This window comes from Rutidosis leptorrhynchoides, chromosome 4 (assembly GCF_046630445.1).
Source record: "Rutidosis leptorrhynchoides isolate AG116_Rl617_1_P2 chromosome 4, CSIRO_AGI_Rlap_v1, whole genome shotgun sequence".
In the NCBI taxonomy this organism is placed as follows: domain Eukaryota; kingdom Viridiplantae; phylum Streptophyta; class Magnoliopsida; order Asterales; family Asteraceae; genus Rutidosis; species Rutidosis leptorrhynchoides.
This window is the reverse complement of record NC_092336.1, coordinates 526,733,739-526,739,974: the sequence shown is the minus strand read 5'-3', so window position 1 is coordinate 526,739,974 and position 6,236 is coordinate 526,733,739.

The window sequence follows — 6,236 nt, the reverse complement described above, 5'->3', positions numbered from 1 at the left end:
GAGATATTAGTACATCATAATATCATGATAATATAATAATTTAAAATCTCTTTTGATATTATAAACATTGGGTTAACAACATTTAACAAGATCGTTAACCTAAAGGTTTCAAAACAACATTTACATGTAACGACTAACGATGACTTAACGACTCAGTTAAAATGTATATACATGTAGTGTTTTAATATGTATTCATACACTTTTGAAAGACTTCAAGACACTTATCAAAATACTTCTACTTAACAAAAATGCTTACAATTACATCCTCGTTCAGTTTCATCAACAATTCTACTCGTATGCACCCGTATTCGTACTCGTACAATACACAGCTTTTAGATGTATGTACTATTGGTATATACACTCCAATTATCAGCTCTTAGCAGCCCATGTGAGTCACCTAACACATGTGGGAACCATCATTTGGCAACTAGCATGAAATATCTCATAAAATTACAAAAATATGAGTAATCATTCATGACTTATTTACATGAAAACAAAATAACATATCCTTTATATCTAATCCATACACCAACGACCAAAAACACCTACAAACACTTTCATTCTTCAATTTTCTTCATCTAATTGATCTCTCTCAAGTTCTATCTTCAAGTTCTAAGTGTTCTTCATAAACTCCAAAAGTTCTAGTTTCATAAAATCAAGAATACTTTCAAGTTTGCTAGCTCACTTCCAATCTTGTAAGGTGATCATCCAACCTCAAGAAATCTTTGTTTCTTACAGTATTTTATCATTCTAATACAAGGTAATAATCATATTCAAACTTTGGTTCAATTTCTATAACTATAACAATCTTATTTTAAGTGATGATCTTACTTGAACTTGTTTTCGTGTCATGATTCTGCTTCAAGAACTTCGAGCCATCCAAGGATCCATTGAAGCTAGATCCATTTTTCTCTTTTCCAGTAGGTTTATCCAAGGAACTTAAGGTAGTAATGATGTTCATAACATCATTCGATTCATACATATAAAGCTATCTTATTCGAAGGTTTAAACTTGTTATCACTAGAACATAGTTTAGTTAATTCTAAACTTGTTCGCAAACAAAAGTTAATCCTTCTAACTTGACTTTTAAAATAAACTAAACACATGTTCTATATCTATATGATATGCTAACTTAATGATTTAAAACCTGGAAACACGAAAAACACCGTAAAACCGGATTTACGCCGTCGTAGTAACACCGGGGGCTGTTTTGGGTTAGTTAATTAAAAACTATGATAAACTTTGATTTAAAAGTTGTTATTCTGAGAAAATGATTTTTATTATGAACATGAAACTATATCCAAAAATTATGGTTAAACTCAAAGTGGAAGTATGTTTTCTAAAATGGTCATCTAGACGTCGTTCTTTCGACTGAATTGACTACCTTTACAAAAACGACTTGTAACTTATTTTTACGACTATAAATCTATACTTTTTCTGTTTAGATTCATAAAATAGGGTTCAATATGAAACCATAGCAATTTTATTCACTCAAAACGGATTTAAAATGAAGAAGTTATGGGTAAAACAAGATTGGATAATTTTTCTCATTTTAGCTACGTGAAAATTGGTAACAAATCTATTCCAACCATAACTTAATCAACTTGTATTATATATTATGTAATCTTGAGATACCATAGACACGTATACAATGTTTCGACCTATCATGTTGACACATCTATATATATTTCGGAACAACCATAGACACTCTATATGTGAATGTTGGAGTTAGCTATACAGGGTTGAGGTTGATTCCAAAATATATATAGTTTGAGTTGTGATCAATACTGAGATACGTATACACTGGGTCGTGGATTGATTCAAGATAATATTTATCGATTTATTTCTGTACATCTAACTATGGACAACTAGTTGTAGGTTACTAACGAGGACAGCTGACTTAATAAACTTAAAACATCAAAATATATTAAAAGTGTTGTAAATATATTTTGAACATACTTTGATATATATGTATATATTGTTATAGGTTCGTGAATCAACCAGTGGCCAATTCTTACTTCTCGACGAAGTAAAAATCTGTGAAAGTGAGTTATAGTCCCACTTTTAAAATCTAATATTTTTGGGATGAGAATACATGCAGGTTTTATAAATGATTTACAAAATAGACACAAGTACGTGAAACTACATTCTATGGTTGAATTATCGAAATCGAATATGCCCCTTTTTATTAAGTCTGGTAATCTAAGAATTAGGGAACAGACACCCTAATTGACGCGAATCCTAAAGATAGATCTATTGGGCTTAACAAACCCCATCCAAAGTGCCGGATGCTTTAGTACTTCGAAATTTATATCATATCCGAAGGGTGTCCCGGAATGATGGGGATATTCTTATATATGCATCTTGTTAATGTCGGTTACCAGGTGTTCACCATATGAATGATTTTTATCTCTATGTATGGGATGTGTATTGAAATATGAAATCTTGTGGTCTATTATTATGATTTGATATATATAGGTTAAACCTATAACTCACCAACATTTTTGTTGACGTTTTAAGCATGTTTATTCTCAGGTGATTATTAAGAGCTTCCGCTGTCGCATACTTAAATAAGGACGAGATTTGGAGTCCATGCTTGTATGATATTGTGTAAAAACTGCATTCAAGAAACTTATTTTGTTGTAACATATTTGTATTGTAAACCATTATGTAATGGTCGTGTGTAAACAGGATATTTTAGATTATCATTATTTGATAATCTACGTAAAGATTTTTAAACCTTTATTGATGAAATAAAGGTTATGGTTTGTTTTAAAATGAATGCAGTCTTTGAAAAACGTCTCATATAGAGGTCAAAACCTCGCAACGAAATCAATTAATATGGAACGTTTTTAATCAATAAGAACGGGACATTTCAGTTGGTATCCGAGCGTTGGTCTTAGAGAACCAGAATTTTGCATTAGTGTGTCTTATCGAGTTTGTTAGGATGCATTAGTGAGTCTGGACTTCGACCGTGTTTACTTGAAAAATGATTTCTTAACAAATTTTGTTGGAAACTATATATTTTTAACATGTGAATATTATGTGATATATTAATCTCTTAACGCGTTTGATATTATGTGATAGATGTCTACCTCTAGAACAAGTCCCATTGACTCACCTAATAATAATGAAGAGTCAAATGTAAATTGGAATGATTCGTGGACTGATTCACAAGTTCCCGAAGAGGAACCGGAAGAAGAGTCGGAACCGGAAGAAGAATCGGAACCGGAAGAAGAATCGGAACCTGATGAAGAAATAGAACCGGTGGGAGAAATAATAAAACGGTTAAGTAAAAGAAAATCCTCAACCAACCGACCAAGGTTAATTATGGTCAATGGTGTTTCCGCCAAGGAAGCAAAATATTGGGAGGATTACCAATTCTCCGATGAATCGGATTCCGACGAGAATTCCGATGATGTTATAGAAATTACCCCAACTGAATTTAAAAAGGCAAAAGAAAATAATAAGGGAAAGGGCATAAAAATAGAGAAATCTAATTCCAACCCCGATGAACTTTATATGTATCGTCAACCCCCGAAGTCCTTAAGTTGTAACAATGACCCGGGAACCTCTAAACCACCAGGTTTTTCTAAACCAATGTGGATTACGACGGCTCGTATTAGGGGAACATCATATATCCCTAGAAACTTGGCAAAACGAACCAAAACCGAAGAAGAAGAAACAAGCGAGTCGGAATAAGATAGTTGTATTCGTGTGGTGTAATATATGTAATATAGTGTGCTTATGCTTTATGATATATGTAAAAATTGCTTGTATTAATAAGTATTTTTTTTTATGAATCTAACTCTTGTCTATTTTACAGTATAAAAACACAAAATGGATAGACAACCCAATATTTTAAGAGACCTACCCGGAGACATGATTGATGAAATCTTGTCTAGAGTCGGTCAGAATTCTTCGGCACAACTATTTAAGGCGAGATCAGTTTGTAAGACATTCGAAGAACGTTCCAAGAATGCCTTGGTTTATAAAAGGCTTTCGTTCGAAAGATGGGGGATATCACATTGGGAAATCCATAAGTTACGATGTGTTTACTTTGACGCATATATTGCGGGGAACCCAAATGCTATTTTACGCAATGGGTTAAGAAATTATTTTGACTCAATATATCCGAATATTGGACTTCGTGATTTAGAAAAAGCGGCTAACATGCAACATAAAGAAGCATGTTATGCTTACGGATTAGTAATGTTCGCTTCTCACCAAAGTGAGAACAAGAACATCGGGCTACAACTATTAAACAAAACGTTCCCACAAGTGACGGAGTCGGTAATTGGGGTAAGAAATGAGGTTTTTAGATTGTTACGGGACTGTTGGACATTACGTAACCCTCGCCCCTTTGATGATGTTACAACACGCTGTCTTATCAACGGCCATAACGGTTATGTTCCACAAGACCAAGGATGGGAAGTAATCCTAGTAAAACCAGAATGCATGACTTATTTCTGGACGTACGAATTACGTGTCTTTATTGCCTTTGCTGAACGACTTGTGTACTAGCTAGAATTATCTTCACAATCATCTTGTATCAAATTTATTGTGTGCTATATTTCATGCTATATGTAAAATAAGCGGTATTGTAAGTTTGTAAAATATTGTGTAAAAGTTTGAACGCGAAATATTATTATAATCAGTTTTTCATATAGAATTGTAGTAGTTGAATTGTATATTAGCTACTAAGTATGAACTTAACGGGTAGGTACTACCCGAATTTAAACTTATAAAACGCTAATATGAAGAAAAAGCTTTTATAAATGAGTTCATATTATGCTACGAAATACTATTAACTACTCTTAATATTCTGTATGATTAACTTGTTCCATTTGACTATTTTGAAGGAAATGGCACCGACTACTCGACACACCGTGAATATGAATGAAGAGGAATTCCGTACTTTTCTAGCTTCAAACATAGCCGCAGTACAGGCTGCGCTACATACCAACAATAACCTTGGATCTAGCAGTACAGGAAATCGTGTAGGATGCACCTACAAAGAATTTACTGCCTGCAAACCTTTGGAATTTGATGGAACCGAAGGACCGATCGGATTGAAACGGTGGACCGAGAAGGTCGAATCGGTGTTTGCCATAAGTAAGTGTACTGAAGAGGACAAAGTGAAGTACGCTACGCATACCTTCACAGGTTCTGCGTTAACATGGTGGAATACCTATCTAGAGCAAGTGGGACAAGACGATGCGTACGCACTACCGTGGTCAGCATTCAAGCACTTGATGAACGAGAAGTACCGTCCCAGAACCGAGGTCAATAAGCTCAAGACAGAACTTAGAGGGTTACGAACCCAAGGATTTGATATTACCACGTACGAAAGACGATTCACAGAATTGTGCCTATTGTGTCCGGGATCATTCGAAGATGAGGAAGAGAAGATCGACGCGTTTGTGAAAGGATCACCGGAAAGAATCCAAGAAGATATAAGTTCACACGAGCCCGCCTCCATACAACAGGCATGTAGAATGGCTCACAAACTAGTGAACCAGATTGAAGAAAGAATTAAAGAACAGACTGCTGAAGAGGCCAATGTGAAGCAAGTCAAAAGAAAGTGGGAGGAAAATGGTGATAAGAATCACCAATACAACAACAACAGCAATTACAACAATAATCGCAGCAATTATCCCAACAATCGCAACATCAATCGCAACTACAACAAACGGCCCAACAACAACAACAACAACAACAACAACAACAACTACAACAATCATCCCAACAACAATAATAACCGCAATAACAACAACAATCAGAAGCAGCTATGCCAAAGGTGTGAAAAGTATCACTCGGGGTTCTGCACCAAATTTTGCAACAAGTGTAAAAGAAATGGTCATAGCGCGGCGAAGTGTGAGGTCTACGGACCAGGGGTTAATAGAATGAAAGGAACAAATGGTGTCGAAACGAGTAATGGCGGAGCAAGTAGTGTCGGAGCAAGTTATGCCAATGTAGTTTGTTATAAATGTGGAAAACCGGGCCACATTATTAGAAATTGCTCGAACCAGGAGAACACGAATGGACAAGGCCGCGGAAGAGTTTTCAATATTAATGCGGCAGAGGCACAAGAAGACCCGGAGCTTGTTACGGGTACGTTTCTTATTGACAATAAATCTGCTTACGTTTTATTTGATTCGGGTGCGGATAGAAGCTATATGAGTAGAGATTTTTGTGCTAAATTAAGTTGTCCATTGACGCCTTTGGATAGTAAA